Source organism: Narcine bancroftii, chromosome 7 (genome assembly GCF_036971445.1).
Source record: "Narcine bancroftii isolate sNarBan1 chromosome 7, sNarBan1.hap1, whole genome shotgun sequence".
In the NCBI taxonomy this organism is placed as follows: domain Eukaryota; kingdom Metazoa; phylum Chordata; class Chondrichthyes; order Torpediniformes; family Narcinidae; genus Narcine; species Narcine bancroftii.
In genome coordinates this window covers 88,181,496-88,208,612 of record NC_091475.1, presented here as the reverse complement: position 1 = coordinate 88,208,612, position 27,117 = coordinate 88,181,496, and positions in this window count along the sequence as shown.

Here is a 27,117-nt window from a genome sequence, read left to right as displayed (position 1 = left end):
AGGAAATTTTTGTTTCAATTCTACATCACCATAAATAGGAAAACAAATTTGGTTGAAAGACACAAATTGATTTTGTGTCTGTCTGCAGAGAGTGTTAGAATATGAAAATACATTAATTACTTTTACTATCTTATGAAAAGTAAATACAAACTAATTGCCCATTAATGATCACATATAACATGTTTCAATTGCTTGTTGTTCACTAATTTCTATTATTTCTATTAGAACAATAACTCTGTTTTAAAGTTACCTTTATCTGCATAGATCTGCAATAGACCTTTGAGAGGAATTTTAGCATAATGCAGTCTAAATGAATATTTAGGTTTCCATTCACTGCAGCTAATATGCCAGTCCATGATCCTGGTGGATCTAATCAAAATTATGTGTGGCCTAAAGTTATTTTCAACTGCACTGGAGTTAAGAAGCACAATCAAAATTACTAATGGAGTCTATGCTGACTTCTCTTCGTTGGCTTCCCCAACATGTGGTCAACACAACAAGCTACTGACTCTGAAGACAGTGGACTACAAAGATCCAGCAGTTTCTTTTATTTGTCCCAAGTATCAGGCCAGTTAAATCTATGATGCACAACACTTTTGATAGCATCAGACTGACTGACAGCCAGTCACCCTACAGAATTCTCATGGCCAGCAAATCAGGAAGAAATTTGACCCAAAATTCCTCTCCACAGATGCTATCTGATTCATTGTGTTCCTTGAGCCTCATATTCCAGCATCTACAGTCTATTGTGTCTCAAGACAAATAGAAACATTTTGTAAAATATTAAATAAAGAAAAAAAATGACTAAGGTCAAAACTAAAATGTCATGAATAAACAATTTTAATAATGCAATCCTTTCTATTTCAAAACCTTGATAATCTGTTAAATTATTAGTCCTAAATTCCAATCTTTTAGCAGCTGGTATGTGCTGCACTGCCCATTCGCCATAGCCCTGGTTCCTGTCTTATTTGGCTTGGCTTCGCAGACGAAGATTTATGGAGGGGTAATGTCCACGTCAGCTGCAGGCTCGTTTGTGGCTGACAAGTCCGATGCGGGGCAGGCAGACACGGTTGCAGCGGTTGCAAGGGAAAATTGGTTGGTTGGGGTTGGGGTTGGGTGTTAGGTTTTTCCTCCTTTGTCTTTTGTCAGTGAGGTGGGCTCTGCGGTCTTCTTCAAAGGAGGTTGCTGCCCGCCGAACTGTGAGGCGCCAAGATGCACAGTTTGAGGTGATATCAGCCCACTGGCGGTGGTCAATGTGGCAGGCACCAAGAGATTTCTTTAGGCAGTCCTTGTACCTCTTCTTTGGTGCATCTCTGTCACGGTGGCCAGTGGAGAGCTCGCCATATAACACGATCTTGGGAAGGCAATGGTCCTCCATTCTGGAGACGTGACCTACCCAGCGCAGTTGGATCTTCAGCAGCATGGATTCGATGCTGTCGTCCTCTGCCATCTCGAGTACTTCGATGTTGGAGATGAAATCGCTCCAATGAATGTTCTGTGATCTCTTTTAAAATGATTTGGGTCTGCTGACCGCATTCCCTTGAAATGTATTTGTTTCCATTTCCTTTTAAATTTACCTGGGGTTGTCTCCCACTATACCTTCACACTTACCAGACACATTAGAAAATGTGTTATTCTACTTTGTAAAATCTAACAACAAATTGACTTAAAACTGTGTTGTAATATTAACGAACAACAGGAAATTAGCTGATCTGACACTAGCCTCCTTCTGGGCCTGATTAAGATTTTTTTTTACTGAATTTTGAAATAATTATGAGAGGGAATAACAAAATCAACAGATAAAATTAGTTCACAAGGGTGATATAGTCTGCCTATCTTCAAGTAGCATTCAATACTCATTTCAGATTCATATAAAGGAATGTAGATTTTGAGAAGTAAAAGATGAAAAGCTGCATACACTGTGATTGAAGTTAAAGCACAATGCTGGAGAAAAATTAGCAGGTCAAACAATGTCCTTTATATAACAAAGATAAAAATATATAACTGACATTTCGGGCTTGAACCCTTAATTAAGGTATGCAAAAATGTCATCAGTCATCTGAATAAATGAGAAAGGATTGCTGTGTGGTCGCAAATGCAGGAAGTAATAGATGCAGAAGGAAGGGAGAGCATGGCAGCAAACAAGGGGATGAGGGATGGCTAGGTGAATAGTGAGGGAAGGGGGTGGAGAGCTGACTGGGGGAAGGGAAGGGAGAGGGAAAGGAGAGCAGGTTAGCAGAAACTGGAAAAGTCAATGTTAATGCCATCAGGCTGGAGAGTGTCTGGATGGAAAATCAGGTTTTTTTTCTCTCCAATTTATGGGTTATCTTGGTGGGATGATGCATAAGGCAATGGACAGATACAAGAGTACGGGAGTGTAACACAGAACTGAAATGATTGGCCAGTGGTAGCTCTCTGTCACTGATGCAGACAGAGCAAAGGTGCTCAGCGAAGTAATCTCCCAGTCTGTATCTAATTTCTCTGATGTGGAGCATCAGATGCAGTAAATCAATTCTGTGGAAACACAAGTTAAGTGATGCTTTTTTTGAAAGGTCTGTTTTGGGCCCTGGACTGTAGTGAGGGAGGCACTTCCTACAGCCACAAGGGAACATGCCCGTGGAGGGGGGTCGATTGAAGGGAAGGGATGAGTGCACAAGGGAGTCACAGAGGGAGCAGTCCCTATGGAAGGCAGAGAGGTGAGGGGAAGGAAAGATAAGTCTGGTAGTGGGATCCTATTTTAAGTGCCAGAAATTCCAGAGGATAACGTGTTAGATCCAGAGGAAATTCTGTATTTGTTGCATCTGGGGCAGAGTAAGCCAGTGCAGATGAGTGGGGAATTGGAGGAGAATCAGGTGAGGGCTGAGTTGATGGTGATGGAGGGGAAACCACATTTGTGGAGGAAAGCAGACATTTCTGAAGCTCTGGACTGGAAGTCCTCATCTTGGGAATGGATGCAAAAGAGATGGAGAAATTAGGAGAAGAGAATAGAATCCTTGCAGGGGACAGGTGTGAGGATGTGTAGTCAAAGTAGTTATGGGAGGTGGTGGATTTGTTATATATGTCAGTGGAAAGCTTGTCTCAAATGATGGATACAGAGAGATCCAGGAAGGGGAGAGTGTTGTCAGAGATGGATCAGGTGAGTTTGAGATCGGCGTGGAAGTCGGTCATGAGTGAATGAAGTTGATGAGCTCATCATGTGTGCATAAGGCAGCTCCAATGTAGTCATCAATATAATGGAGGAACAATTGAGGGGCCTTGCCTGTGTAGGCTTGTGTGGTGTAATGCAATTGGTGGGATATCGAGTGGGCCGATTATGTCATGGGGCAGGACTTCTGCATCCAGGAGAGTTATGAATCTGGCAGGCCCAGGAGCAGCAGGTGGTGCCTGTGCATGTAGATATTCACCAACGGTATGTTAAAATAAAGCAAGTTACAAACACAACTCCGGGCTCAAGGTAGTTTTTATTACAAGCGTGTTTAAAATCAACACGACATGGTGTCAGAAGTGGAACTTTGAGCCAAAGAGAGGAGGATGGGCTGTGGAAGAGTAAAAGTGAAAGAGACGAGCTCTGATGGAGAACATGTGGAGGCACCCCAAATGGGAGTGGTGGCACCTCCAACGGCGACCTTCACATTAAAATCTCCAGAACCCTTCGACTTCTCAAAACCACAGGAGTGGGAGAAGTGGATAACAATATTTGAGTGCTTCCGACTTGCAAGTAATTTAAATAATTCCTCTGAGGCTAACCAGCTGAATACACTGATGTACTGCATGGGGGACAAGGCTGACAATGTGCTACAGAGCCTAGATTTAATGGGCATGCTGCAGCAGCGGTACGATGCAGTATGGAGATGGTTCGAACATAATTTACGAACAGGTGAAACTTAACAAGAGAGTGCAGCAGCCTGCGTTATTTAGAGCCTTTTATGCACTGGGCAGAGAACTGCGAATATGGGGATCTGCACGACAAACTTTTGCACGACAGACTAGTAGTGGGTCTAAGAGATTCATCACTGTCGGAGAGGATGCAACTCCACAAAGACCTCATCCTCATGAAAGCAGTCAAAATAGCAAGATGGTCAGAGGCAATAAAGCAGAAGCAAACCAGCAGTAGATATGGTGCACATTAAGACAGGAAGACAGCAGAAGGTTAGAGGAAGAGGACAGATGCGAGGGCAACAAAAAGTTAAGACAATGAAGCAGGGCAAAGTAGAGCACAAGACATGTCCCTTGTTCAGAAAACTACCATTCCACCTAGCATTTCAATGCCCAACTAGGAGTGCAGAATGCCACAAATGCAGCAAATGAGGACACTACAGAAAAGTCTATAGGACAACCCGCATGATGAATGAGGTAGTGGAGGATGTGGACAGATTGTTCCTTGGAGAAATAGCATCAGGTGAGGAGCCCGGGATGGCTGACATTAATGTTGAAGGCAGCAAAGTGACCTTTAAAATCAACACAGGTGTGGATGTTACAGCCATTCCTGAGCATGTGTTTAAGATGATTATTCCCGGAGATGGCAAAGTAGGAAAAACACAGAAGCCACTCTACAGACCAGGGGAGTGAAATTGATGGTCCTGGGATTGGCTAAAGAAAGGTTCTCATATAGAGAGAGGAGCACCATAGAAGAAGTGTTCGTGGTGAGAGATTTACAAGCGGCACTGTGAGCAGACCAGTATCAGTGAGAGTAAATCCAGGAAAGGACAAACGTAAGAGAACTGCTGATGCCGAGTAAATTCCCTGACAGGCCATAACAAAAACTTGGCACAGACTTATTCACTCTTAGAGAGAACACCTACTTATTAGTGGTGGACTATTTCTTGAGATTCTTAGAAATAGCACAACTCAGCCTGACATGAGCTACCAATGTAATTGTTCACTTAAAATCGATGTTTTCACTGCATGGCATTCCAGAGACGTTAGTAAGTGACAATGGTCCACAATTCTCTGGACAAAACATGAAAGCCTTTGCAGTGGATTACAGAAGCCCTAATTATCCACAAAGCAATGGTGAGGCAGAGCGAGCAGGACAGTGAAGAACCTGCTCAAGAAGGCAAAAGACCCTTTCCGTGCATATTGGTCTACAGAGCCACACCGCTGAGCAATGACTACAATCCAGCCCAGTTGCTAATGGGACATTACCTTTGCATAACCCTACTGACCCTTCCAGAGAGGTTGCAGCTGGAACTCCTACATCTGCTACAACTCCAGAACAAGGAGAGAGAGAAGAGGTGTACAAATGCGAAATGGTATAACAAGAGACACAGAATGAGCGACCTGAAAAACTGACACCAGGAGTTGAGGTGTGGATCTCTGATGCAAGACAGCAAGGTACAGTAACTTCCGTGCACTACAGTCCACAGTCGTACATGGTTAGCGAACCACAAGGGAAACTGGGACGGAATCACCAACCAGGTGAAAAGTGACAAGAGCACCGACCGGAAATGGATACTCCTGAAAGACAAGTCCAGAGATTCTGCCAACTGAAACACAGAGTTTTCCTGGCATAATAAGAGCAAGGTCAGACCGAGAAGTAAAGAGACTGTGGAGACTGAATCTGTAGGGACTGTAAAACACCCAGAGTCAAGAAGGACTTCTGTATTGTAAATGTTTTATGTGTATTTGTACCTGAATGCATAAAAGTAACTGGAGCGGGAAAAGCCACAGGAAAGGGGGCTTTGAATGAAAAGTAAAAGAGATGTGGTGTAACACTATTGGTGGGACATCGAGAAGGCCGATGACATCATGGGGCGGACTTCCGCATCCGGGAGAGTTATGTGTCTGGTGGGCTCGGGAGCAGCAGGTAGTGCCTGCATACAGAGATATTCACCTCAGGTATGTTAAAATAAAGCAAGTTACGAACACGTCTGGTCTCAAGGAAGTTTTTAATACAAGTGTGTTTGAACTCAACACGACAGCTTTCAGCATGGATTTCTCCACAAAACCCTCAAACAGGCAGGCATAGCTGGGACCCATGTGAGTACCTATGACTAATCCTTTGATTTGGAGGAAGTGAGATGAGTTGAAGGAAAAGTTGTTTTGTGAGAGGACAGGTTCTGCCAAATGGAGGAGGGTGGTGGTGGAGTGTGTTTTGACTAGTCTCTGGCCTAGAAAGAAGCAAAATGCTTTAAGACCTTCTGTATAGTGGATGGAGGTATAAAGGGATTGGACATCCATTGTGAACATCAGGCAGTCCGGTTCAGGGTATCTGAAGTTATTGAAGAGATGGAAGGAATGTGAAGTATCATAGATGTAGGTGGGGAGGGACTGGACCAGTGGAGAAAAGATAGAGTCAAGATAAGATGAAACTAGTTTGGTGGGGCAAAAGAAAGCAGAAACAATGGGTCTGCCTGGATGGTTGAGTTTGTGTACCATGGGTTAAAGGTAGAAATGAGCAGTGAAGGGATAGTAGTCAATGAGGTTGGAGGCTGTGAAAGGCAGGTGACCAGAGGTAAAGAGGTTGGAGATGGTGTTGGAGATTTTGGCTTGATGAGCTGTGGTGGGGTCCTCTGGAAAGGGTAAGTCGGAAGAGGTGTCTGAGAGCTGTTATCTGGACTCAGCAAGGTAGAGGTCAGTGTGCCAGACCACAACTACTCCACACTTGTATGCAGGATTGAGGGTGATGTTGGGATTGTTACAGAGAGAGTGGCAGGCAGAGCATTCGGAGGAAATAAGATTAGAATAAAGGAGGGGTGTTGTGAAGTTGAGATGGTTGATGTCTTAGTGACAATTGGAAATAAAAAGATCCAGTGTGTGGGGGTGGCCAGGACAAGTTGACCAAGAGGACGAAGAAGGTTTAAAGTGGGAGAAGAGGTCTTGGATGAATGGGATGAAGTAGGCCTGGAGGCGATGGAAGAACAATTCGGCATCATGGCATGTGAGGAGCTCATTAAATGTGGGCGGAAGGGACAAAGGAAAGGCCTCTATTGACAAATGAGCGAGAATAGATTTTGAGGATTAATAAACTTGTTACCAGTTCAAATCAGTTGCTCCTATTGCTGAAGAGTTGGTTGCAAAACAAAATGTCCTGTGGAGAAAATTTGAAGACTTAGCAACCTTGCTATTGACACAATATCCTATTCATGAATAGAAATCTGAAAATTTATGTCAATTTCACAATTTAATGATGACAAATGCCAATTGTTTCACCATCACAACTGCCACAAATCCAGGAAGTGAGAACTGAAACCTACCTTAACATGCAGCCTGCAAGATACATTACAAACCTTCACCTTCTCATTTACTTCAGTTTGTAGACATGGGGTAAATGAACCCTTTCTGTTCAACCTTTCAGATGTTTTGGAGTCACAACATTTATTTGTCTCCAGAGACATTTATTACTGATACAGCAAATGCCACATTATGGTATCAGAATCATTTGAGTGCTTTTATGCTATAAATAATTCACTGGAAAAATGTTAAGTAAATAACAACATGTTCGAGAAAAACAGAGGGGTCTTGTAAAATTGCCCTTTGTTTCCAAACTTATGGTACATTTGTTTGAATTGGAATTCCTTTAAAGAGTGGATTTTTTGGGACAATTTTAAAAATGTAGCATTGCAGAACTTCAAGGCCATTTGATTAGTGCAATTATTTATTATACGAACTAACAAATTTTGAGCTTTGAGCAAACAGAGAAGTTGCAGGACTCAGCATGTTATGAAGCAGCCATAGAGAGAGTGGTCAGACAATGTTTTGGGTCAGTATCTTTATTCACTTTTGCCTGTAATCAGCAAAACTATTCACTTTGGATTCCAAAGAATGCAAAACTCCTAAGTGTTCTGGGGAGACTAATAAAAAATGAAGCCAAAATAAAGGACACAAATCTTTATTATAAATCATAGAGAAGTAATGGCTCAATAGAAACATTTGGAAATAGCTTGATTGTTTCTTGGAATTTTCCTTTTATTTATTTATGTGATTAAGACTGACTGACAACAATTGGCGGACAAATAAAATAGATGGGAGATAAGGCATATTTGCTCTGATACAAAGAGTTTACTTGGCCAGTGTAACATAACTGAGATCCTCAATGAATTCATTCTGCTGGATGGATTGTTTATTTCTCCAGGCATCAAACCCACCACAGCTGGTAATCTCAGATAGTATCCATCCAAGTAGTGGGCTCTGTGGGTCAAATGTGACACGATGCACTGTTCTCCTTGTAATAAGTGAGGATCTGGAATTCACTGCTTGGAAGTACATTGGGAACAGACTCAAACATTTTAAGATAAGAACTAGATGGTGAGAGGTTTTGAGGACAGAGCCATGGGTATCTTATCAAAAATTACAGGACCTTCATATGACCATGTCTGGACTATGAACCCAATTTGGTCTCATTAACCAAGAAGAGATACATCTGATACAGAGGAATGACAATAAGGAATTTTCTTGCTCAATTTGTAGGAAAGCACACTGTCATACAAAGAAAGATTGAAGTAACCAAGCCTGTATTCACTGGAGTTTGAAAGAGAGGAATTGAATGAATGAATGGAGAGTTTATTGTCATGCATAAGTAGAATTTACAGATGCAGAGAACAAATTACTTCCTGCAGCTTCCAAGGTACATAAAACCCACAGCGCATAAAAAGAGGAAAAAAAAGATAATGGTATTAAATCCAGATGGAAAATAGATAATAATAAATATTCAACATTAATCTTGGTAGTAAAATAATCTGAAATGCAACAGGACTTGATATCCTGTGGAAAGGGTGGATGTTCCACCCCAGCTGAGATTCTGGAGACAGGCATCACATTCTCTTCAAAGCAGAGAATTCTTCTGTCAGAGGGAGGTAAATGTTTGACATTCTCTCACCAAAAGGATTGTGAGGGCTCTGTCACTGTGTATATAATCAAGTCAGAAATCAATAGATTATGTTTTGGACATAAAAGGATCCAAAGAATGTGGGGTTAGTGATATAAAGGTTAAAAGTCATTCACAATCTTAATGAGTCAGGGGAGGCATGAAAGGCTCACCAGTCTTCTCCTTATGCTTCATGTCACCATCTTATTTTGCACTGCATTATCTGCTCTGAGTACAAATTCTATCCCATCAAATTATTAGAAGTATTTAAAGAAGAAAAGAAGATATTTTTGAAAGATTGAAGAACTAAGTGAGGGTCATGGGGAACCAGTGCAAAAGAGGAAATAAAGTCTGCCTTGATCACTTTGAATATTGGGGAAGAGGGACTGAGTACCCTATTCTAGGTCCTATTTTTCTTATGCTTTTATTAATTCTGCCATCATTCCTATGTGAGCTGGTACACCACCGGCCTACTGCAGGGGGCAACCTCTGTATCTGCAGGAGAGTAAGGGAACAGGACAACACCTGGCTTGCTGTCAATCAATCGGCCTGAATGGATCAAGCCCCACCCAGTGGGGTGTCAATCACCCTCCGGGATATGAGCCTGCGCCGGCCTCCTGAGGCCTCATTCGGAGTTGCTGCAGCCACAGCCAGCCTGGCTCTGTGGAAGTCTTTGTGGATTAAAGCCTGTTGTACAGTCTTTATCTTTGTGTGTGTCTGATTCTGACTAACAGCGCACCACACTATGTTGGCTCATTCCAGCATGAGAGAAATGCAGCATCAACAGTCTGACCATCATGACTGTTGAATGGCGGCTCATGCAGACATTTGGTGATATGGGCATTATTGATTGTGCTGTGCTGAGTGATTGATTCAAAACCACCTATCCTGAACTTAAAGGGCATTTGAAGAATTGCCCTCAGCTTAAGGGGACATTAAATTTTCACAAAACAAGGCTTTCAGACGTTCAATAGAGCTCGTGATGAATGAAATAAACTCCAAATGTGTGGAATCAAAGCTGTGTATCACACAGAACTGAGAGAGTATTTGATAAATCATGAGGTAGATCATGATCCTTCCTTCTGATTATGATTAGACATGTTTACTGATGAAAGGCATCCCCCCCTTCAATTGGCTCCTTCTCTCATGCCAGAGGTTGGCAACACAGATGCGTCCCCATCATCTGTCTAACTTGTCCGGGTGGTCATTACATTCTGTTGAGTTTTAGCACTGGAAGTAATGCCCAAAGACACAGATGCAGCCAGGCAATGTGATTCTGCACAAATCTTCTCTCTTTTAATTCTTATGAAAGGAGGTGCTACATTTCCACATGACCACAGGCTGAGGAGTTTTCAAGTGGACTTCTGGGACTGAAGCTTTTGTCTATTTCCTGAACCAGGGGTTTAGGGACCTGCAGACTATCATCACTCCAGAGATAAATTACACCACTCACTTCTTGTGACTAACCACATCTTTCATAAAACTTCTGCAATACAGATTGAAATCTGAAAGGACTTAACTTTTCTCCATCACAGTCATGCTCAAAATCTTTTGGAACCAAGTTGCTATCAGCAGTTTATTTTGGCTCCTATGTTTTCTTGCTGTAGCATGAAAAAGCCATCTGACAGAGTCTTGTTTACTGCGGTTATCACAAGCACATACACACAAACACTGGAGAATGCAGATGATCACATACACACGTATGTGCATGCATGCCCACACACACACACATATGAGAATGTGCTGACTTTCACCCACACATGCACTAGAAAATGTGGAAATGTTCACACACATAGCATTCACATACCAGTGAACATATGCACAAATGCCCGCACTATCATATACACAAACCAATGAATGAACATGCAGTTAGACACAGATAAAGAGACAAACGCTGAAATACACAGCAGTGAATACCCACACATTTGCTTACACACTCAGATACATAAAATGCATTCACCCAGGTGCACTCACCAGTGAAGAAGTAAATGTAAATATACATCAGAAAAGACATAGTCGTGAATATATGTGAATACATATACTTTGAACAAATACCCACATGCTCAAAAACACATGCATAACTCAGTCACTTCCTTGCAAAATCATAATCTGAATAAACACTATTACACAGATAAATATCTACGTTCACATCTCAACAGATTTACACACCAATACATTCACATCATTCCAGGAGCATTTGTACTTAGACCTCTGATAACAGATTGGATGAGAAGGCAAATTTTAACATTCACATCAGACCATGCAAAAAACAAAATTAGAGTTTTCAGTTAATACTTCCAGTCCCCACATCTCTGTGTAATAACCTCTGCTGTAATCCCATCCAGTAAATTCCTCCTTTAACTAATTCCACTTTCTCCTGTGATTGGGTTGCAGTAAATCTGTGATGGGAGACAAGACTTCAAGCGTGACCGCAGAGCAATGAGCATAAGGTCAATCGGCGGCCTTGCAGTAAGCAATTATAAAGTGGACTGCCTCCACTGAAAGGAATTAACTCCATAAATCATGTTCATGTCGGAAGATTTTTTTTCCAACAGTCCTTCAAACTAAAGCACATTCACTCATTACTGAGATCTGCAATTTGTGTCTTACATGAGACACAACACACTCCATATTCTGAAGGAATATTAAAAATATCCTCTGATTTCCTGGCCAGCATTTCAATACGTAATTTACAGAAGAAATAATTCTTCCCTATAATTGAATTCAACTAATTACTGTTTCTGAATAGCATTTGTAATAAAATATTATTTTCCTTTCAGCCAAATTTGAAATATTTTATCAACATTTGAAAGCTGTTTAAAGACAGGCTTGGCTGGAAAGTAAAAACCCACTGATGAAAGGAAGCAGAGAATAGGAGAAGGATGGTTTGCCTTTATATTTAGGTTGTTCTAACATTTAATTAGCCAATGCTGCTTGCATCTTAACGTCATCCGCCAGCTTCAGTGTGATTACCCTGATAACATGAGCCAACAAAATTTATCTCAATTTTAAAAATTTCATTTGGCATTTGATTTTAGCCACCTTTTAAATGGAAGCTTTTCAGTTTCCTCCATTGTCTGTGAGATGAAATATTTCCTGCCCACAAAGAAAAGGATGGAGAGGTTGAACCAAATATTCACCAAGCATGATTTGCTCATCGGCTGCCTGCCCTTATCCAGAATTGATCGGTGGGTGCATTCATCGCTGGAAGACCAACCCCATATGTTTAACAAGACCAGTGCATCATGGGGCCTTTTTAATCAGGAATGAGAAAGCTCCAATTCAAGGTTTGGCGTGGATGTAAATGATGTCCCAACCCCGGCTTGTCAAAGCTGCAACAGCCACTGAATGTCTGTTCCTGTCTCTGACATAGAAACCATTCAAACCTCAGTAAAAACAAAACATAACTTTAAAAAATATAGGTGGTCTGACGCTTACAAGTATTGGAAATCTATAAACCATGTTTAAGTTGGCATAATCCCTTTGGGATCAATGGATCCGCTTGATTGTTCCAGGTTCAGCAGGAATATTACAGTTGAAATACAATTAAATCCACGGAGGCTTATGTTCCAGAAAGAGACGATGTGAAGATGATGTGGAATATTTTCCATATAAAACATGAATTTATCCATTGGGAAAAGTGCTTGGTGCCCACAGATAAACATCAAGTCTGCAGTTGCTGGATACTGCTTGGGGTTTGTGTGGGAAACCTTCAATGATCCCATGTAATTTCTACCTGACTATCATTAATTTTCAAAATCCTTCTGGTTTAGACCTCTGCCATCTACGAATAGTTCCTCATTATCTATGTTTTAAAATCCTGATCAAAACAACCTTGTATGAACCAAGTATATTCAAAGGAAATAACTTATTTAAATATTCTTGCACAAATACATGGATAGGCAATGGGTTAGATCACGGACCCTAAACATTTTAGACCATTCTCCCTTCATTTTAGATCATTGTCCGTCCTCAGTTCATCCTCCTGCTCGCTCTCAACTTATTCAAAGGCTAAAACCAAATACAACATGGCGGCCACCAAGGCCTGCTCTCATGAGAGGTTGGCCACCCCACCATAGCACTATTTTCTGTTGATTAGCCTTTGCTCTCCACTGCAAAAGTTCAATCAACACTACCTCCCCCCACCCCCACCACGTTATCAACCCCCTTTTGATCTCCTGGCATTTACTGACACCCATTAACTCCCATTGACTCTTAGGTTACTTAGATAAAGAGGTCATTAGAGAGAGAGTTAGATAGTCTGGTAAAATATGTTGAAATCTATGAAACATTCCTCTGGTGCCATCTGGGTGGAATTTTTATGTTCTCCCTGAGTGCTATGCTTTCCTCCCACATCTCAAAGATATATGTATTGTAAAGTTAATTGGGTGCTCAAAAATTGTTTAGGTAAGTGGTAAATTCTTGGGGGAATTGGTAGGAATGTGGTGTGAATAAATAATGGATTAAATTAGGATTGTGTACATTGTTGGATGGTGGTCAATGTGGACTCAGGAGACTATTTCTTCCCTGCTGTATCTCTCAGTGATTTTATCTAGATAAGCACTATTGTCTAACACCAGTAACCATTCTATTGGCAGATATTTAAGAATTCTGGTGTTTTGTTCTTCATCATGTTTAGCCCATAACTATAAAAACCTTTCCCATCCATGTACCTGTCAAATGTTTTTAAAAGAGACAATCTGTCGTTTGTAGAAGGTCATGTGAATTCTACTTAGTGCAGAAATCTCTAAATGGTGAATGAATGTTCATTGCTCTTTCACTAACAAAGCTTCTCAATTAATCAGTTCGGAACTAACTTAATGCACGAGTTGTGAAGACCGAATGATGGTTTCAAGGTTCCTTTATTGACATGTACATAATTACATATTTGGTCACTTTTGTTTGTCTGTAAAGATAAACAGTGATGCAGGAGTTTACAGAGGTTCGGTATAATGTGGAAGACCTTGGTAAACTTCTACAGATGTGCAATGGAAAGTGGGCTGACAGGTTGTATCATGGCCTGGTATGGGGGCACCAAGATCTCTGAGCAGAAAGCCCTGCAAAAGGTCGAGGACACAGTGTAGTAAATCACCAGCAAAACTCTCCCCGACATCGAGAAAATCTTCAGGGAATGCTGAGGTTGGAGAGCAGCGGCAACCATCAGGTATGCACACTACACAGGACATACTCTGTTCTTATTGTTGCCATCAAGAAAGAGGTATAGGTGCCCCAAGATTTGTACCAGCAGATCAGGAACAATTGCTACCCCTCTACCGTCGGTGGCCTAAACAAATTCAGAGACTCATTTAAGGACTCTTACGTTGCACTTTATTTATTATTGATATTTTTTTTTCTGATTTGGACATTTAGTTTTACATTTCTTTCTTTTTTTCTTCAGTACAGTTTACACTACTAATAAGTAGAAATTCTGCCTGCCTGCTACAACTGCTCCTGTGCTCCTATTACCTCTGTGGCCACACAACCTCATCTCTTTCAGCAGCGAAACCGAGCTCTAGCATCCGTCACTCTCCTTAGCCCCTAGATCCAAATCCCTGATCAGGAAGTCATCAAAGCAATAGGTTCCTCAAGAGCTGAGCTTTGCTCATCAATGGCATCCTCACAATGACCAGCCACAATACCTAGATCCTTTGAGCCAGTGTCCAGCAAATCGTCGGCCTAGTATTTCAGCCACCAAATTCCGTGCTTGTCCATTACAGAGGTTTCCTACCCTGTCGGGTCCTCTCCCAGGATTCTCTTTCAGCTGGAAGGTGTTCTCATGCTCTTGTTCCTTGCACAGGTTTGCTGCTTTCAATGAACTCACAACCCTTGTGATCTGGACTTCCAAGCACAGGAACCGCCATCTTGGGCATGGACCTCTGGGAGGTTCTCTAATATTAAATAAAAAAAAACAAGATCCACCACAATCTACAGGCGATTTAAACCTGGGCAGGGTCATCAGCATATAACTGTGCAGGAGGACCCCAGAGAGGAGTGCACAATCTGGGATCATTGTAAATTTGTTTTCCTGTGCCTGCCAGCCTTATAAAGACCTCTTTAAAATTCATCTTTGCAGCATTATTGCAGCAGCTAATTTATAATTGCAAGGCCCTTCTATTGTTCAAACAGAGCATGCAGACTTAAACTAATGTTCAAATAGTTGTAATGGCATAATGGGTTATGAAATGCATCTTTTTTGTCACCTTACCATATATTCAGGGAGAAATGTGCAAGCCAGTTATCTATCATTGTCAGGAGCAAGGCACATTCCTTATCACACTCTGCCTTCACTTCGTACACCTTTTGTTGCTCATTTACTGTGCATATGACTATTTCGTTGTTATCAGACACATGTTCGCTTACAGTGCAGTTACCGCAGCACAGCCACTGGTGAAAGTTACAAAGAACAATTCATTTGAATGCCTCTGTTGCTCTGTAGTGAGGCTATGTCACTTATGACTGGAATCTAAAGACTGAATAATTGATTATTACACCTTGCAAAGTAGAGTGCATTGTTTCGCTTAGTAAAATCAACAAAACATTTAAAAGTTGACCCTGACAATCGAACGTGAGCTCGACATGAACAGCAATGCCTTTGGGCTTGGGTGAGACAGGCAGGTTTATAAAAAAAGATTTGCCATTTAATTTCATTGCTGGTTGGTAATGTGTGTGCATATCTAGGAAATGGGAACTGGGAATTAAAAGCTGAGTGGCAGGGGAAGTGTTTCAGGGGCAGGGACCTTAATGTTCACTGAAAACTGCTCTCAGCATGGGTCAGATTCAGACCAACTTAGGACATGGTATCATAAAAAAATAATGCACTTCTGTACTTGGCTTAGGATCAGGCCAATCATAGTTGGGAAGGGTTCAGGTTGGGTTTTAATTTTATTCCCAAGCTACTCACTATTGAAAAAAGTGGGAAATGGTGAAAGCTAACCATAAAATAGACAAGGTTACAGCAGCCTAAATGTTCAGCTATTGACCAGCAGCCAGAGACATGGGCCATTGATTTAGAGAGGAGAGTTCAAGTAGCACGACAGAGTTGGGGATTGTAAATTCAACTAATCCTATCAATCTGAAATTACGGGCAAAAAAGCTGATTTCAGTCTTGATTATTAAGAACCTATCTGATCTTTCAGTCACATCTTAGTTTATTGTTAGCAGCGGACTTGCCTGCCTGGCATTGTCTCTTTGTGTCTCCTGGCATTGTCTCTTTGTGTCTCCGGACCAAACAAATTAGTTGATTCACGGGCAGTTTAAGATGGGCAATAAATGCCAACATTGCATGAAAGGTCTACTTTTATGGAAGAAAGATTAAGATATAAAGAGTCCATTTTCATGCCAAGGGAAAGACTAATAATGGTCCAACAAAAAACCTCCTCATGTCCTTCTTCATCTCATCCCATCATTGTAACCTTTACTCATTTCTCTGAAACAAAGCAATGTCTTCATATTATCTGTGGAGTTTCCTAATAGCCATCTTTTTGAAATTGCTCCCCTTATTTTTTTCTCTTCATCAAAGGAAGCATACTCTCTACCCAAGAAAATATTCTATCATCTAAAAAGCCAATGAGGAAAATAAGAGTACAAATTCAAAAGTATGTTGTGCCACCGAGGTGGTAATACATTTTTTTCTTTCCACTAATGGTGAGAAAGATGTAGTTTTCTACTATATACAATCAGCTGTTGTAATGTCTTTCTTTGGCTTGGCTTCGCGGACGAAGATTTATGGAGGGGGTAAAAGTCCACGTCAGCTGCAGGCTCGTTTGTGGCTGACAAGTCCGATGCGGGACAGGCAGACACGGTTGCAGCGGCTGCAGGGGAAAATTGGTTGGTTGGGGTTGGGTGTTGTGTTTTTCCTCCTTTGCCTTTTGTCAGTGAGGTGGGCTCTGCGGTCTTCTTCAAAGGAGGTTGCTGCCCACCAAACTGTGAGGTGCCAAGATGCACGGTTTGAGGCGATATCAGCCCACTGGCGGTGGTCAATGTGGCAGGCACCAAGAGATTTCTTTAGGCAGTCCTTGTACCTTTTCTTTGGTGCACCTCTGTCACGGTGGCCAGTGGAGAGCTCGCCATATAACACGATCTTGGGAAGGCGATGGTTCTCCATTCTGGAGACGTGACCCACCCAGTGCAGCTGGATCTTCAGCAGCGTGGACTCGATGCTGTCGGCCTCTGCCATCTCGAGTACTTCGACGTTAGGGATGAAAGCGCTCCAATGGATGTTGAGGATGGAGCGGAGACAATGCTGGTGGAAGCGTTCTAGGAGCCGTAGGTGATGCTGGTAGAGGACCCATGATTCGGAGCCGAACAGGAGTGTGGGTATGATGACGGCACTGTATACGCTTATCTTTGTGAGGTTTTTCAGTTGGTTGTTTTTCCAGACTCTTTTGTGTAGTCTTCCAAAGGTGCTATTTGCCTTGGCGAGTCTGTTGTCTATCTCATTGTCGATCCTTGCATCTGATGAAATGGTGCAGCCAAGATAGGTAAACTGGTTGACCGTTTTGAGTTTTGTGTGCCCGATGGAGATGTGGGGGGGCTAGTAGTCATGGTGGGGAGCTGGCTGATGGAGGACCTCAGTTTTCTTCAGGCTGACTTCCAGGCCAAACATTTTGGCAGTTTCCGCAAAGCAGGACCTCAAGCGCTGAAGAGCTGGCTCTGAATGGGCAACTAAAGCGGCATCGTCTGCAAAGAGTAGTTCACGGACAAGTTTCTCTTGTGTCTTGGTGTGAGCTTGCAGGCACCTCAGATTGAAGCGACTGCCATCCGTGCGGTACCGGATGTAAACAGCGTCTTCATTGTTGGGGTCTTTGTAATGTAGTAACATGTTAATTCCTGCCAACAACTTTAACTTGAAGAAGACTGATAGAACACCATATTCATCTCCATGTCACAGGCTTAAGTAATTTAAAGGGGTTCTGATTTAATTACTGTCACTTAAGACTTGTTTTACGCAGCAGTGAACTGTAATTGCTGAGTTCATTCCCCACATGTTGTACATTGTGGATTTCAATCAGAGAACTACCGAAATCCCAGAGAAGATGTGGAATTATTTGTACACAGATACACAGACAATACACTAAAGCACTATCTCTTGCACAAATTGCAATGACATTATAGTGAGGAGCTTTTCTGAAGATTTTGACCCATCATATGAAAGACTGAAGAAAATTTGTATTTCTAAATCATCTTTCAGAATCACAAAACATTCCAAAGCACTGATCAGTAAAGGCCTTTTTTTTTTGATGCCTAGTTACTGGTATAAACATACAACCATTTTAGTATGCAGCACATTCTCCCAAAATTCAGCATTGTGACGACATCTTTATAACAGGGATGTTGACAAAGGAATACATTTTGGGAAGGAAATACAAGAAAATGAACATTCTGTAAACCTGAAATTAAAATAGAAAATACTGGAAATGCTCAGCAGGTAAGACTGCATCCACGGGGAAAGATATCAATTTGATATTTCAGATTGAGACATTTCATCAGAAAGACTTACTCTTCATAGTATTGCCATAAAATCCTTTGTATTTTTCCAAGGGAACTGGCAGAGTCTTGTGTTGAACCCATTGCCAGTGTACTGCACTCCAACATCAGCATCAATGCTCTCGTTCAAGTGATGGGACTGAACTTCAACTCTCTCCTGTAGGTATGATTAGAACTTATTAAATGTTGGACAGTATTACCATGAGACATGTATGGTTCTACGGAATGATCAAAAATCATTAAGAAGGTTTGATTTAGCTCGTGTACATTACCATCACAAAAAGCAGCTTATTTTTTTCATTTTTAATTTCTCCATCTCATCACACAGCTGGAGAAACATTTTTTTGAAATACTTCAACAATTCTGCATGAGAAGTAAGGAAAAATCTCCTCCTTCAAAGGAGATCGTAAGCAAAAAATTCTAAAATTTGTTCACGCATCTTCTCCCTTTCTGGGTTCCATCAGCTGATGACATTACACCATTGTGGAATTAAGTAAAATACAACAGATACTGCAGCAAATTTTTGGGCACCTCAATCATTCTGAAGTACACCCACACACACAGGATATGCACAGGTGTATGTTGAGAAAGAAGAAATAAGCCATCCTTTACTCATCCATGGTAGCAGGGATCTGTCCTCTGCAGTCCCTAGAGACTGCTGATGTTCTTAGAACACTGTTTAAGCATCCATTCCTTCATCATCCTTCACACATCTCAGGAATAAACACCCATGCAAGGAATGATAGTCTCTCCTGATGATGGTAAGAACAGCTAACTACTGAATCGGCTTCCAATAATCCAACTTCAAATTCTCCCCTCCATTGCATAAGTCATCCAGATCACCTTCTGGGAATAATATTCTGATTGACATTCATATTAAAACCTCTAAGCACACTTACTTCAACCTTACATCCTACAAGGACTCTATTTCATTAAAGTGAACAGTCAGTTGACATGGTGCATGTAGGTTCAAACAATATAGGGAAAACGAAAATGAGATGAAGTCCCAGAAGCTGAATTTAGGGAACTAGGAAATATTAGGACCTCAAAGCTAGTAATCTCAGGATTGGGAACAGTGATATGGGCAGAGTAGAAATAATAGGTCAGTTAGGATGAATACATGATTGCAGGAGTGGTGCAGGAGGGATTCAGATTTCTGGGTCATTGGAACCTGTTCTGGTGAGATGGGACCAGTACAAGCCTCATCATCTAAACCTGTGCAGGAGCAGAGTTAATGCCCTGTGGGGGTTGTTTACTAATGCTGTTGAAGAAAGTTTAAACTTATATGACTGGGTGGTAGGAACCTAAGTGAAAATATGGCTGGCATTTAAATAGAGGCCAAAGCAAAAGTTAGAAAAGAGGTAAAGTAAAATTGGAGAGCAGAAAAAAAATGCAAGAGACCAAAAGGGTCCCATGACAACTAGATTGCTAAAAAAAGTCAATTTCCTTTATTGTCACATAATAATACACAAAATGTAATATTACATGATTTTTTTCCCCTGTCATAAAACAGAGAGTCACCAATAGTATTGTCTGTTACCCCTTACAGTAAGAGAAAGAGAAGCAAAAGGTATTCCCTTTATAGACACCAGGTGTAAGAATGCCCTAATCAGAGTGACCCACAGTCACAAGGAGTGACTGTAACTTCTGGAGCCATCAATCAACCGATTCCATTCTTTGGAAAATTAAATAAAGAGTGTTAGGATGCAGTTTGGTGAAACTCTTTGCCAGTTGTTAATTCTCTGAGTAAACTCTAAGTGAGAGTTAGATTTCTCAGCGACGGGTGCAGCCCAAACATTTTGGGAACAGTTACAACACCGGGTAACCTTGGATTCACCTCCAATGCTTCTGCACCTGTTCAATCCATTGGCAATCTGAGCTCCTGATCCCAACCTCTGATGTAATCAGGAAGCCTTCAGCACCCAAGGTCATTCAGGAATCCTTATTACCCTCAGTATTCTCTTGAATGCTGGTTCTGATGCCTGGTTCCCATAATCCAGTCTCCAGCAGCCCACAGCCTCTGTGGGTCCTTCAACCACAAGGTAGCAACCGTCCATAGCCAGTGTTAGTCCTTCAGCCGCTGAGACCCTTGCTGGTCCACTGCTGTGGCCACCTATCTATAGGGTTATCTCCCATATTTCCTTTTCTCAATATTGGGGGGGGGGGGGGGTGTTATCCCTGTTTCAGGTGCACCGCGCTGGTCTGCAGCTCCCCTGGATTCTGAAACTCCTCATGGCCGATGCCAAACACTGGTACCATCATCTTGGGCATAGACCCCACTGTTGTAGGATTTTAAATAAAAGCACAAAGGGTTTCTTCAAGTATATTAAGAGTAAAAGGATAGTAAGGGACAAAATTTATCCCATAGAGGATTAGGGTGGTCAACAATGTGTGGATCCTCAAGTAATGGGGGAGAATTCAAACTTTTATTTTGCATCAGTATTTAATTAGGAAAGTGGCACAGTGCATAAGGAAGGAAGGGAAACAATCAGAAGTATCATGGAACATATGAAGATTAATGAGGTGGAAGTGCTTGTTGCCATATATTGAATAAAGGTAGATAAATCCCTTGTGTCGGATATGATATTCCCTCTGACCTTGAGGGAGATTAGTGTAGAAATTGCAGGGACCCTGGCAGCTATATTCAAAATGTCCTTAGCCACTGATGAGTGCCGGAGGATTGGAGGGTAGCTCATGTTGTCCCGTTGTTTAAAGAGGTGCCAAAAATAAACTAAGTAATAGGCTGGTGAGCCTGATGTCAGTAGTAGGTAAATTAGTGGAAGGAGTGCTGAGAGATAGAATATATAGGTATTTGGACAGCAACGGGCTGATTAAGGACACTCAGCATGGATATGTGTGTAGTAGGTCACGTTTAACAAATTTTGTAGAGTTTTTCGAGGAGGTTACCAAGAAAGTAGATGAAGGAAAGGCTGTGGATGTTGTCTACATGGACTTTAGTAAGGCCTTTGACAAAGTCCCACATTTGGAGATTAGTTCAAAAGGTTGCCACTAGGTATCCATGGAGATGGGTTTGTGGTAAGATGGTGTAAAAGAAAGACGTGTATTCCACATTTCCCCAGCTAGATTACTAAATACCTAATTTTTTAAAAAGCATAAAAGTGGTTAAAAATAATATTTACAGTTGTTTAAATCACAGTGATTTATTATGGCAACTAATGTGAAAAAATCTAAACCTCAACTTCAGAAAAAAATACCATACAATAGTGCAGAAAAACTGAGGCCTACCTGCATAGCTGAATCCACAGAATCATCGTTGGGAGCCTACAAGCCTCAGACGACTCCAGCCCATTCGAGTTTGACTTCAGCACCAATCCTGCCTCTGCAAAATGGCTCCGACACTTTGGTGAGTTTGGCTGTTGCTGACCCGTGTTCACGTGAAGCCATGTGCGCGGGCGGTACGGCCGACAAGGGGACCCGTGAACCCGTGACCTCACTGGGCAGCCCAGGGATGTGCAGTGTAGTGTCGGAGGATGCTCTTGCATGTCCAGCAGCTTTGCCTGGCTTGTGTGGGGCATCCCGGGTCCGAGAATTGCTGGACAAAGTATGGGCTGTGGGGGCACCCGAATGCTGACGTCCCAAAGAGGTCGGGGTGCCGGCATCGGGTGTCCAGACCCGCAGCCGTTCAGCTAAAGGATTTACCATGACTGAGGAAGAAGAGGGACTTACCTTATTGGAATTTGTCCAGGAGGAGGAGCCTGTAGTTAAAGGAGGCAGACCTCAAAAAGTGGAGATGGAATCTGAAATGGATTCAATGTTCACTGTTTTGGAAGTGATTGCTTGTCAAATGGACAATATGTCAAAACAAATATCAACTCTGATGAATCAAGAATTTATGGAAATGAAAATAAAAATGAATACTTTGTGTGATGAAATGTCAACTATGAAACAGAAAATGACTGTAGTTAAGAGTGATATTAATAGATGTATAAAATCAGTCGATACTGTGCAAGATAATTTTAAGAAAATTGAAACAGCCTTTTATGAGTGTCAAAATCAGGTGGAATGTAATAGTGAAAAAGTGGAATGTTCTTTAGTAGATTGGGGGGTTCAAAGAAGAGACTTATTGAAAAAGATTGATTTGTTGGAAAATCAAAGCCGAAGGAATAATGTGAAATTAGTTGGTCTTCCAGAAGACATTGAAGGTTCCGATCCTATAAAAAATGTTAAGCATTGGATCCCAGAGGTGCTGGGTAAAGAGTTTTTTTCCTGAAGGCTTGGAATTGGATCGGGCTCATAGAGCTCTGAGAAGAAAACCACTTCCAGGACAAACATCAAGAGCAGTCTTGATTCGTTGTTTAAAATACCAAGACAGAGAAATGATATACGTATGGCAGTACAGAAAGCACGGCTGAGTCAATCTCCATTAATGATTCAAAATAACAATGTTTTTTTATGCTGATTTGAGCCAAGAGGTTATTAGAAGATGACGAGAATTTAATATGGCTAAAGATGTTTTGTGGGGAAAGGGCTACATGTTTGTTTTTCATTATTCTGTAATTTTGAAGGTTTTTTATGGAAGTTTTCAATTTCAATTCTTTGAGAATGATCATGATGCTTTGGTTTTTGCTAATTATTTGCCAGAACTGTGAAGAAATGGGCATTCTCCCCCATTGTCTCCCAAGAAGAGGGTAAATGGAAATGGAAATAAACATGGCTACGGAAAGTATGGAAAGAATGGAAAGAAAGAAGAGTTGACACAAAGTCTTCTTGATGTTGAAGATCCGGAGCAGTTGTTGGGCTTGGAATCATTGGGTTGAATATATGGACTATATTTAATTGTGTTTAATTAAATAATAAATATGTATCTGGCTGGGGTGGGGGCGTGGGGTGGATGACATTGAAAATTAGTCATCTGCCACTAGTGGGTTTACCACACCCAGATTTTTAGGATTTTACTACCTGTGGGTGTTTTTTTTTTTGCGTTTCTGTATATTTTTTAATTGTTTTTATAGGTGTTTTTTTTAATTTCCATTTTATTTGAAGAATTATAGAGGGGAACATTATTTATAGTGTGTAAATATATTAGTAGTTAAAAAGATGTCTAAATTGAATTTTGCAACTTTAATGTTCAGGGATTATATAATGCAATTAAGAGAAAGAGAATATTGGCTTATATTAAAAAATTGAAAATTGACATTGCTTTTTTACAAGAAACACATCTGACTGAAAAAGAACATTTGAAATTTAAAAGAAATTGGGTTTTTTCTTCTTCTTTTAATTCTAAGGCAAGAGGAGTGATTTTGATTCATAAAAAATTACCATTTGAATTGGAATCTTCAGAGGGTATGCTGGCAGACTGTTAAGAGTGAACTGTAAAATTTTTGCTGAATCTTGGACTTCGTTGAATCTTTATGCCCTTAATATAGATGATGAGCAGTTTATTTCAGAAGCTTTTTTACTGTTAACTCAAGCTAATGAAAATGTCTTAGTTGGTGGTGATTTCAATTGTATTCTGTATTCTTTATAATCTACATTTAAAAGCTTATTTGAGGGGGAAGATGATTAGTTATTTTACAAAAGTTTAGAAACAATATATGGCAGAAAGTTTAGAGTTAGAAAATCAGATTGCTGAGTTAGAGAAAGATATTCAGAAAGGTGTAACAGAAGATAAAAAAGCCGCATTAGCGAGGTTGAAATTATGTTATAATATTTTACATACATCAGTTTGAGCACTTAATTAATCGATCAAGACAATGTTATTATGAGTTGGAAAGAGCTCATAAGGTACTTGCTTGGCAATTGATAGCTGAACAGGCATCCCCGACTATTAATGCTGTCAAGAAGAATTCAAAAGCTACATGAACCTCAGGAGGTTAATGACTAGTTTTATTCATTTTATCTAAAATTATATACTTCTGAGGGGAAACAGGATAATGGTTCCATTGACTCTTACTTATCTAAATTAATGTTACTTTTATAAAGTATTAGATAGAAATTATGTTCAGGAATTGGAATCTCCATTTACAGATGTTGAAATTAAGGAAGCTATTCAGGAAATGCCTAATGGAAAGTCCCCAGGGGATGATGGATTCCCTGTAGAATTTTATAAAATCTTTTATGATGATTTCTCTAATGTATTTAGAGAAGTGTTCAATCAAGTTACTGAAGATCAGAAGTTACCAGAATCATGTTCAAGTGCTTTAATAACTGTTAGTCCAAAAAAAGATAGAGATCCATTAAATGTGTCTTCATATAGACCTATTTCTTTATTAAATGTAGATTATAAAATTATAGCAAAAGTATTAGCTAATAGACTTGCTACATATTTACCCAAGTTGGTACATATTGATCAAACAGGTTTTATTCAGAATAGAAATGCATCAGACAATATATTTCAATTAATTACTTTGGTCAATGCCTACCAAAAGCAACCTAAACACTCTATGGTGGTTGCATTAGGTGCAGAAAAAAGTTTTTGATAGGGTTGAGTGAGATTTTTTATTTAAAGTGTTAGAGAAATTTTAATTTGGCCCTTTTTTTATTGGTTGGGTTAAGGCTTTATATACGAACCTGATTGCTAGGGTGGTGACAAATGGACATATTTCTTTACTATTTAAATTGACTTGTTCAACTCGACAGGGATGCCCATTGTCACCAGCCTTATATGGGTTGGCTATTGAACCGTTAGCTCAGACTATTAGACAAAATGAAGAAATTAGAGGGTTGAGGGTTAAGAATGAAGAATATAAAATTAACTTATTTGCAGATAATGTGTTGGTATACTTGACGGAACTGGAACAATCATTGAAACAATTGCAAGAGTGTTTGTCGAAATTTGGAGAATTATCAGGATATAAAGTTAATTGAGGTAAAAGTGAAATTTTACCAGTTGTGAAAGGTAAATTAGCTTGAGTAGCATTGCATAGACTTTCATGGAAGTATGCTTTGGGCGGCTACAGTTACCAGATTTTCAAAATTATTATAAAGCGTCCCAGTTGAAGTTTGTTAGTAGATTGATGGATTTAGATCAGCCTCCTAGCTGGGCTAAAGTGGAGATGGCATGTATTTGTATAGTTGAGATACATGAATTTATATTTTGTCGGAATTTGATTTTATTATAGCACTATGATATGCCAATATTGAAATATTTCTTAAAGATTTGGATTTAAAAAATCAGGGTGTTAGGGTCGAAAGATAAATGATCAATTCTAACTCCATTGTATAATAATCAGCTTATTCCTTTTTCAATGTTTAATAATCATTTAAAGAGTTGGGATTCTAAAGCAATAAAGACAATACAAGATTGTTTTGAAGAGGGGAAATTTCTTTCTTTTAATCAATTGAGAGAAAGATTTGATATACCTGTAAATTCTTCGTTTGTGTATTATCAGCTTAGAGATTTGATAAAAGATAATTATGGTAGAGAGATGATTTTACCTACTTTGTCGAGATTTGAATCTTTGATTTCCTTTATACTGAAAAAGGGTTATATTTCAGTTATGTATAATTTGTTTTAAGATAGTATGGATAAGTCAGATTGGGAGAAATCTAAACTTAAATGGGAGAGTGATTTAGTATTTATTTTTCCCAAAGATGATTGGGCGACTATGTGTCAGAACAATGTAATTAAATTGACTAATGTAAGGTATGGAATGGTTAATTATATAATTTTTTACATCAATTATATTTGACCCCGGAATAGCTAAAAAAAATATGGGTTTAGTAATTCGGATTCTTGGTTTAGATATGGCTCATATACTGGAACTTTTCTACATGCCATTTGGACTTAAGTTAAAGTTCATCATTTTAGCAAGGAATTAAAGTAGTTTTGGAAAAATTATATAATTTTATATTACCATTAGATCCAATGATTTTTTTTGTTGGGAAATTTGTATTCGTTAAGGGGAATGGGATTGGACAAAATTCAAATTGCTTTTGTACATTTGTTGTTATCAGTAACGCACAAATGAGTTGTTAGTACTTGGAAAGACATTGGTGAGGACACATTTGGAAGATTGTGTGCAGTTCCGGTCACCTAACTACAGGAAGGATATCAATAAGATTGAAAGTGTGCAGGGAAGATTTACTAGGATGTTGTTGTGTCTTCAGGAGTTGAGTTACAGGGAAAAATTTGATAGGTTTCCTTGGAGCAAAGAAGAATGAGGGAAGATTTAGTAGAGGATTACAGAAATATGAGAAGTATAGGCAAAGTGGATGCAAGAAAGCTTTTTCCACTTAGATTGGGGGAGATAAATACAAGAGTTCATTATTTTAAGCTGAAAGGGAAAGGTTTATGGGTGACATTAGGAGAAAGTTCTTCACTCAGAGTGTGGTAGGAGTGTAGAATTGTCTGCATCTGATGTGGTGAATGTGGGCTCGATCTTGAGCTTTAAGAAGAAATTGGATAGATACATGGATGAGAGAGGTCTTAGGGGGTTATGCAGTGGGAGCAGGTCAATGGGACTAGTAAAATAATGGTTGGCACAGAGCAGAAGGGCTGAATGGTCTATTTTCTGTGCTGTAGCATTCTATAGTTCTATGGTTCTAACACCATCAGCTCCTTTTAGTGAGCATTTAAATCCTGTTCTGAGTCGTTGACATTAGGACTGGGCAGTCGGACCTTGCAGTGCAGTGCTGCCCTCCTCTCCCCACTTTCAAGATCTATATTAGCAGCAGCATTGCCATTACACCTGCTCCAGCTGTGCTGTCATTTTGGTATGAGTGCATGGGCACATTATCTGAATGTTCATAGCATTCAAAGCAAGGTTAATAAGTGTGTGGCACTAATCAGTAAAAATATATATGATTTAATGGGCATTACAGAATAAAGCTTAAGGGTGAAGATGACTGGGGATTAAATATCC